Source organism: Triticum urartu, chromosome 6 (genome assembly GCF_003073215.2).
Source record: "Triticum urartu cultivar G1812 chromosome 6, Tu2.1, whole genome shotgun sequence".
Lineage (NCBI taxonomy): Eukaryota > Viridiplantae > Streptophyta > Magnoliopsida > Poales > Poaceae > Triticum > Triticum urartu.
The window spans coordinates 313,584,867-313,594,785 of NC_053027.1; positions in this window are offsets into that span (position 1 = coordinate 313,584,867).

Genomic DNA, 9,919 nt, shown 5'->3' on the forward strand with positions numbered 1-9,919 from the left:
CCTATGCAGCAAGAATGGCGGGGCAGTTGATCCTACTTAACTAAGTACTAAGATACCCCGGCCCATGCATTAGTCACAAGTACCCCATATGTCCTATTTTTAGCAAAGTCATGCTAAATTCACAGAAAATTTCAGCATGACCTTGCTGAAAATAGGACATATGGAGTACCCGAATTTGCCGGAACAGAAGTTAATTGACATTCCGGCAAACTCAAGGGCCTCTCGGGGTACCTGCAATATCATTATCCCCGCGTAATGAAGTTGCCAATGGGTCATTTCAGAAGATCACAAGTAGCATCATCACAAGTACAACATCATCTATAGCTTTATATTAACAAAGCATCAACACATATACAAAAGACCACTTATGCCAACATTATGGTTTATATCAGATTCAGAGTTAGAAACAGGAAAAACCGGTGTTTCAAAGCCTACTGGACACAATTTACATCTATCAGTACAGGATGTCCTGACTAATTTCAAGTGTTCACAGGTGAACTTGTACCATGGATGAGCCTAGTGCTTCATTAGTCAACTGAACAGAGATAACAGGGCATAACACCACACATAAAGTGATGAGCATACATACTACTGTCCAAGCAAATTAAATGAATAGTATTGTGTCAAGTTTAGTTTGAAAATTCAGTTACTGCTTGAGTGATTTGACACCAAAAATTACTCCCAAAAATTACAATTACTGTATATTGACTGCATATATTCACTGTACAGGACTGAATTCAGTCAAGAAAACCTGTCAATTTCTGTTCACTGCATATATTCACTGTACAGGCTGTCAAGTTCTATTTCAGCTCAAGAATGACACACTCAACTTCATTGCTTCAACCACATGGACAACAGAGCAAATGTTGATTCACACATGCTCCCCTAGTTATTTTGTCTGTATCTTTAGATTATCTACTTTAGGCACAATCATATACAATTCTAACTAATTCATCACTGTAGGCCAGCATGAAACACACTCCTCCAAAAAAAGCCTAGAATTCCACTATTATTGCCTGTAAAAAGGCCTAATGTCCACTAGTATTGCCTCTAGAAAAGCCTTAAAAGTCCACTATTGTTGACAATCAAAATATGATCTGAACTGTAAGGAGTTAACTAGAAAATGAGTGGTTGTTGGCATGAGGGAGTAAACTGATTGTTGGCACAAAAATATTGGTTCTGCAAACATGAAAACAGTCACAAAAATAATGCACTTGGTTTGTTTTGAGTTTTTGCTTTCAGGGATTGGTTTGTGTTGAGTTGTTAACCTAAAGGTTCGGCAGTTTGAATCTCCTTTAGCTAGTTTTAATCCATGGACTACCCTGTTAGATTAGGACTGAAGATAGGTACCTTCTTATATTTCTATTCCGTCACCAACAGTGACTTTTCCAAGAATAATATCCATGCATGAACATAGGTGAGAGGTTAACTAACTGCCTCAAAGGCATAATCAATGCATCAGCCCTAGAATACCCCTACCAGTTCTGAACCAGACCAAAAACTACATATCACAAAAATACCATGGTACAGAATGGTGGTGAAATTTGCCATGACATGTCTACTAGTGCACTTGGTCATGGGATGCAATTTGGGGTGAGAAAACTAAACACAAAATTCGGATGTGCCTCTACTGGGTCATGGCACATCAATTTACAGATAATCAAACTAACAAAAATGAAAAAAGATGGGGGGTTGAGGATGTTGCCACCAGCAGTGGAAAAGGAGGAAGGAGGAGGCCCTCCCCAATCTTGCAACCATAGACTGCCACGGTCGAGGGGAGGGAGGGAATGGGGAATGGTGGAGAGAGGGAGGAAGGAGGAAGGAGGAGAGGTACCTGGTCGCCGGAGGGGTCGGGGTCGGGGACCGAGCTCGTCCGGGTCCTCGCTCGCCGCAGTCGAAGGAGAGCAGGGGCCGGTGGCGGAGGACGACAGGGGCAGGCGGGGTGGTGCGTCGGGGCCATGCTCGCCGGCTGCTGCAGGGGCCGGAGGAGGCCCTTGCTCGTCGGAGGGAGGAGGAGAGGAGCGGGCGGCGCGCGCTCGGCCGATCCCGTTCGGGGGGCGCGGGGGCGGCGGGGGTGGAGTCCCACGGGGGTTGGGGCGGCGGCGTCTGGGCAGCGCAAGACCACAGCGGTGGCGGCGGCGCCGACGGCATGTAGGCGTAGCGGACGGAGGGGGCGGCGACGTATGGTTGGGGTCGAGTGGGGGATCTGGCGAGGGAGGGAGGGAGGCAACAGTGCGAGGGGAATAGGTGGAGTAGGGGGAGGGTTAGCAATGGCGCACCTCCCCCTAGTGTGCCATAAGTACGACGATTCTAATGGCGCACCTCCCCCTGGTGCACCATTAGAATTTTGTTTTAATTACTAGCCCGACTGGTCAGGTTATATTCCACCTAACCCTATCTCCATTGGAACACGCCCACTAGCCCGACTGGTCAGCACATAACACACACACTAGGAGGTCCTGGGTTAGATTCCCAGGCTCCCCAATTTTTGTTTTTATGCATTTAAAATGCTGTTTGATATTTATTTGTGTTTAAATATGTTCAAACTTGTTTAAATCATAACAGTAATTTTTTTTTATAAAAACAGTAATAATTTTTTAAAAAATATCATCAAATTTGTTATTTGAAAATATTTATGAATATGAAAAAATATCATCAAATTTATTATTTGAAAATATCATCAAATTTGTTATTTGAAAATATAATCAAATTTGTTTTTTTGCAATTTTAGTTGCATTCATTTGTGACGGTGGAGCGGGCTGGGGAGGGTGCGGGGGGTCGTTGGCGGTGGTGGAGTGGGGGAGGGTGCGGGCCAGGGGTCGGCGGCGGTGACCGGGGGAGAAGGGGAGGGTGCGGTGGGTCGTCGGCGGCGGTGGAGTGGGGGAGGGTGCGGGGGGTCGGCGGCGGCGGCCGGTGGAGCGGGGGAGATGGTGCAGGGGGTGCTCGGCGGCGAGGGGGACCGGATCTGGCGAGGTGGGATAGCGATCGAGATGGAGGGGGATCGAGATCGAGTGTCCATGAAATTTAAAAACATTCATGAGTTCAAAAAGTGCCCATGAAATAGAATCGAGAAATGAAGGCTACGATTTAAATACAATCGATCTTAGCTAGCTATTTGTTCACAATCTTCTTGCCCTTCTTTTTCGCAAATGGAGTTCTTCTGTGGAACGGACGTCCTTTAGGTAGGGTGGTCCTGCTTCTTCTTGTGTTGTATGCTGCTACTTCATCGTCATCGTCATGTTCGATCTTTGGGTCGCCGTACTTGTCAAAGTCTTGCTCATTGGCTACTCCATCCATTCCGATGATCTTCCTTTTGCCTCTCCTCACGACAACACGACTGGGCTTTGACGGGTCGGTAATGAAGAAGCATTGGTCCACTTGGGAAGCCAGTACCCATGGCTCATTTTTCGCGGTGACGTTTGCGCCCACGGTCTTGGATTTGGCTTCGGGTATAACCATGGTGGTGAAATACCGGTCTTCTTTTAGGACGCTCTTGGCCCATCTGACATGGAACATCCGGACCTTCTCTCCAGCGTAGCTCAGCTCCCAGATCTCCTTGATCCTTCCGTAGTATCTATCCTTGTCGTTACCGGTGTAGGATTCCATCATTACCCCGGAGTTCTGATAACCATTGCTCTTCATGTCCTTGTCCTCGGTGTAGAATGTGTAGCCGTTGATATCGTACACCTCATAGGTCATCAGGTTGTGCTCGGCACCCTGTGACAAGGCGAATATGAGTTGTTCTTCCGCGGAAGAATCCTCATGTAAAGGGTACGACAGAAGCTTCTGCTTGAACCAACGCGTGAAACATGAGTTGTGCTCTTTGATTATATCTCCGTCCCTCTGTTGGCCTTGGTCATTGTACGTCTTCTCAATAAAGGTTTTGTGCTCTACCACCCAAGTATCGACCACGTCTATGTGTTGTAGCGCGACTAGGTTTGCTCTTTCAAAGTCGGTGAGTCGACCCTCGAAGTTGACATGCATGTCGTGGCGACCCTCACGGTGACCCCATCCAGCGAGCCTGCCGAGGTGCCTATTGACGGGCAGACCAACGGGGTCCTCGATGCCTAGATAATTCTTGGAGTAGGAGATGCACTCTTCGGTCAGAAAGCCCTTGGCTATGCTTCCCTCTGGACGTGACATGTTGTGAACGTATCCTTTGATGACACCATTCATCCTTTCAAATGGCATCATGCTGTGCAGGAACGTCGTCCCGAGTTGGATGATATCCTCCACGATATGGACCAGCAGATGCACCATAACGTCGAAGAATGCGGGCAGGAAGTACATCTCAAGCTCGCATAGTATCACAACGATCTTGTAGCCTTCTGAGATGCCTCACCCAACCGACTTCCGAGAGATGACGTTGAAAAAGTTGCATAGGCCAAATAGCGTTTCACGGACGTGTGCGTCCATGATCCCACAGATTGCAACTAGAAGTATTTGCATCATCAGCACGTGACAGTCATGAGACTTCATCCCGCTGAACTTCTCCTTTGCTGGGTCTAGGTATCTGCTTATCTTCGCCGCGTAACCGTAAGGAAGTTTTACTCCTACGAGGCAGGTGAAAAACTGCTCGATCTCCTCCTGACTTAGAGTGAAGCACGCGGGAGGGTAGTCATTTCCGGTCTTCTTGGCCTTTTTGCCTTTGCGACGCCTTTCCGTGTCCTGCTTCGCCTCATCATCATCATCATCATTAGCGTGAAGCTCCTCCCTGATGCCCATTGATTTCAAGTCTGACCTTGCTTTCGGCCCATCTTTGGTCCTCTCTGGCATGTTGAGCAGGGTACCAAGCAGACTCTCACACACGTTCTTCATGATATGCATGACATCAAGGCTGTGAGGCACACGGTGGATCTTCTAGTACGGCAAGTCCCAGAAAACAGACCTCATTTTCCATACCTTCAACAACGGCTCTGGCGCCTTTCGCTTCTTTCCCGCCTCTGGCGCCTTTTGCTTCTTTCCCGGCAGTGGGCAATCTTTCCAATTTCTCAACAGCTGGTCTATTTCCTCGCCGCTCCTCGTACGCGGGCGTCTTCAGGGTTCGGTTTCACCATCGAACAGATCCTTGCGTTTCCTCCATGGGTCATCGTCGTGAAGCCACCTTCGATGTCCCATGAACACGGTTTTCGAAGACCCGGGATCTCTATCTAGCTAGCGATACGTTGCGTCATAGATGCACCTGACGCATCCAGAAAATCCGTGGACCACCTACCCCGCGAGATATCCGTAACCGAGATAGTCGTGCACCGTCGTGAGCAGTGCCGCTCTCATGGGGAAATATTCCTTCTCTGCAGCGTCCCACGTATTGGCTGGCATTTTTCACAGCGTGTCTAGCTCCTCTTTCAGCAGCCCCAGATACAGATTGATGTCGTTCCCTGGTTGTTTCGGCACTTCAATTAGCATACTCATGTGAATGTACTTCCTCTTCATGCACAACTAGGGGGGAGGTTGTACATCCACACAAACACAGGCCAGGTGCTATTTGTGCTTCTCTGGCTGCCAAATGGATTGACTCCATCGGTGCTCACGCCCAGCACGATGTTCCTTGGATCCTTCCCAAATTCTGGGTGTTCGAAGTTCAATGCTTGCCACTGGCTCGCATCCTTTGGGTCACTCAGCATCTTGTCTTTTTATTTATCTCCGGATCATTTGCGTCATCTTCTCGCTTCTTCTCCTCCCTATACGCGTGCCAACGCAGGAGCTTTGCTACCTTAGGTTCCATGAAATACCGCTGCAGACGAGGAGTGATCGGAAAGTACCACACCACTTTTCGAGGAGCTTTCTTCCTCTTCTTGTATTGAGTGACGCCGCACACCGGACATATGGTAGACTCCGCGTGCTCGTCCCGATAAATGATGCAATTTTTCATGCACACATGGTATTTCACGTGCGGTAAATCCAGAGGACACACGATTTTCTTCGCCTCCTCGAACTTGGTCGGGTACTTGTTCCCCTTGGGAAGAAGTTCGTGCCAGAATGACATGTTCTCATCGAAGCATGTGTCGGTCATTTTGTGTTTTACCTTCATCTCCAGAGCCATGACGTTACTTTCAGGCCGGTATCCTCGGGCCTACATCGTTCATACAATGGAGTAACCGCGTCTATCTCCAGTTGATCCAGCTTGGCTTTCTCTCGGGCGGCAGCTCTTGTGTTATCCGTCTGCTTGAGAAGCAGCTCTTGAATATGAGGGTCCTGCACCCAGCCCATCGATGGTCCATCGTCGTCTGCTCCGCCGGCATCTTCATCATCATGATCATGCCCTTCGTCTTCTCCGGCATCTTCCTCATCATCATGTCCAGCATCTTCTACATGATGACTGTGTACAGCATCACCGTCGTGATCATTTCCTGGAGATTCTTCGTCTTCTCGCCCGCCCGAGCCGCGGTGGTTGTCTTGCTGCCCTTCCTCATTTCTTGCCCGGCCCCCATGGACGACTTCATAGTCATCTTCATCACCTTGCCACCGATAGCCATCCATGAAACCACGCAAGAGCAGGTGGTCCCGCACCTGCCCGAAATCTGGGTCCGCAATAAGGCTCTTCAGCTTGCATCTTCGACACGGACATCTTATCTCCGTCTCGTTCTTTTGAAGCATCTCGGCCTTCGCGGAGCTCAAAAACCTATTCACGATGCCTTCGGTCATCGTGCGGACCATGGTCGCTTGCGGGGTAGAGCAAAACGATATTTTAGAACCAAGAAAAAATTTGGCATGACTTTCCCTAAAAATAGGACCAAAAAGAATGCACAGTGCCAAAATTCTCGCCGAAACGGAAATGAATCAACATTCCGGCAAAATATTGGCAACTATCGCATTTCAAATACCAGCACCTGCAAACACAAACATATATTCAACACCACAAACATATGCAACACCACGAACATACATAGATCTAGCTAGGCCACAAAAAGTGCATGTGCACGTTGTTGGAGGGAGCTAGGGAGAAAAAAAGTAGATCTACAACATGAAGATAGCTTTCCCCTTACTTACCTATCAAAAAAGGGTAATTTCACCACTTAATTTTGATGAATCTATGGTGCAAATGAGGTGAGGAGGAGGAGGCAGCCGACAAGTTTGGAGAAGGAGGTGGAGGGAATGAAGTGGGGAAAGTGAGTGTGTAGGTGTGGCTGTCCAAAATATCTAGTTGGTCCCAGGTTACTAATGGCGCACCACACAGCCATGCGCCATTAGTAACCCAACATACTAATGGCGCACCTGCTGCTGATGCACCATTAGAAGTTTTGCAAAAAATAAAAATAAATATTCTAATGGCGCATCGTGGCATAGTGCGCCATTACTAGTTTAAACTAGTAATGGCGCACTATGCTACGGTGCGCCATTAGTAGTTTTGCAAAAAAAGAATAAAAAAACAATAGTAGTGGCGCACCGTGCAGTGATGCGCCATTAGTATGTTCAGAAAAAAAATTTGTTACTAGTGGCGCACTATGTGCCAGGTGCGCCATTAGTGTCTTCCACACTAATGGCGCACTAGCACATGGTGCGCCACTGCTATATAGTAGTGGCGCACAACATGACAGGTGCGCCATTAGTGTCCATTCCATCTATAGCCCTTTTCCTAGTAGTGAAACCAATCGGGACTTTATTCCGGCACCCTGCCGGAGGGGGGAATAATCACCGGTGGCCATCTTCATAATCCGGCGCTCTCCATGATGAGGAGGGAGTAGTTCACCCTCGGGGGTGAGGGTATGTACCAGTAGCTATGTGTTTGATCTCTGTCTCTCTCTCGTGTTCTTGATTTGGCATGATCTTGATGTACCACGAGCTTTTCTATTATAGTTGGATCTTATGATGTTTCTCCCCTCTACCTTCTTGATATGGATTGATTTTTCCTTTTGAAGTTATCTTATTGGACTGAGTCTTTAAGGATTTGAGAACACTTGATGTATGTCTTGCATGTGCTTATCTGTGGTGACATTGGGATATTCACGTGATCTACTTGATGTATGTTTTGGTGATCAACTTGCTGGTTCTGTGACCTTGTGAGCTTATGCATAGGGGTTGGCACACATTTCGTCTTGACTCTCTGGTAGAAACTTTGGGGCACTCTTGGAAGTTCTTTGTGTTGGTTTGAATAGATGAATCTGTGATTGTGTGATGCATATCGTATAATCAAACCCGCGGATACTTGTGGTGACATTGGTTTTGGTTGATGTGTGTCCTAAGGTGTTATTTTAGTACGAAATCTAGGGCTATTTGTGACACTTATAGGAATAGCCCAATAGATCGATCAGAAAGAATAACTTTGAGGTGGTTTCGTACCCTACAATAATCTCTTCTTTTATTCTCCGCTATTAGTAACTTTGGAGTGACTCTTTTTTGCATGTTGAGGGATTGTTATATGAACAAATTATGTTATGATTGTTGAGAGAACTTGCACTAGTGAAAGTATGAACCCTTGGCCTTGTTTCTAAGCATTGCAATACCATTTTTGCTCACTTTTGTTACCAGTTACCTTGCTGTTTTTATATTTTCAGATTACAAAAACCTATATCTACTATCCATATTGCACTTGTATCACCATCTCTTCGCCGAACTAGTGCACCTATACAATTTACCATTGTATTGGGTGTGTTGGGGACACAAGAGACTCTTTGTTATTTGGTTGCAGGTTTGTTTGAGAGAGACATCTTCATCCTACGCCTCCCACAGATTGATAAACCTTAGGTCATCCACTTGAGGGAAATTTGCTACTGTCCTACAAAACTCTGCGCTTGGAGGCCTAACACGAGTCTACAAGAAGAAGTTTGCGTAGTAGACATCAACATGTTGCTTTATAATGCGGTCCATTTGTATGTTTATATAGTATGGTGTTTAATTTTGACTCCTGTGCAGCTGTTTATTATTCTAAAAGTTACCAGTCATCGGCTTCAGCCCCCAAGCGAATAGTGTGAGGGGTGTTTCATCTCCGCACTATTACCCTTAGCCTATGTCTTGGTGCCCGAAGGCGGTAGTGCGTGAGAGAGACCAGGAAATCAGGCTATGCGGCTTTATTGCTTTCACTTAACCATAGGAGCTTGAAGGTGGGGACTAATGCCTAGCCCCCAGAGATTGCGGTGTACAAGGGAGCCAAGGCATGCCTTTATAACCACTTGGTTTGTGCTAGGACGAACCCTGCGTGTGACACGGGTAAATCGCCAACAATTCCTTAGTTCAACACGTCGTCGGATCGCTGACCAGTTCTCGCTTACTATGCTGGTCAGTTTTCGACTTTCTCCCGTGAGGTGCTTGACCTCACTAGCCAGAAGCACAATTGCAGGTTTCTCCCTTTACCTTCTTAGCCGAATATGTGGAACATAACATGGTAAGCACAAGAGCCGAGAAACCCAACTATTGACCCAAGACATAGTCCGAAACTGATGCATATAATGCAATATCCGAGACGCCAAACGTGCAATGAGAAGTGGTGCCGGCCCTGGTTCACAGAACTGATGGAAAAAATCAAGCCTTTAGTGAAGTAACCAAGTTTTATTCGCTACACATTGTGTGCATGCTGATACGTCTCCAACGTATCTACTTTTCCAAACACTTTTGCCGTTGTTTTGGACTCTAACTTGCATGATTTGAATGGAACTAACCCGAACTGACGCTGTTTTCAGCAGAATTGCCATTGTGTTATTTTTGTGCAGACATAACAGTTCTCGGAATGACCTAAAAATCAACGGAGAATATTTTTGGAATATATAAAAAATACTGGCGAAAGAATCCACGTCAGGGGGCCCACATCCTGTCCACGAGGGTGGGGGCGCGCGTACCCCCCTGGGCGCGCCCCCTGCCTCGTGGGCCCCCTGACGCTCCACCGACCTCAACTCCAACTCCATATATTCACTTTCGGGGAGGAAAAAAAATCAGAGAGAAGGATTCATCGCATTTTACGATATGGAGTCGTTGCCAAGCCCTA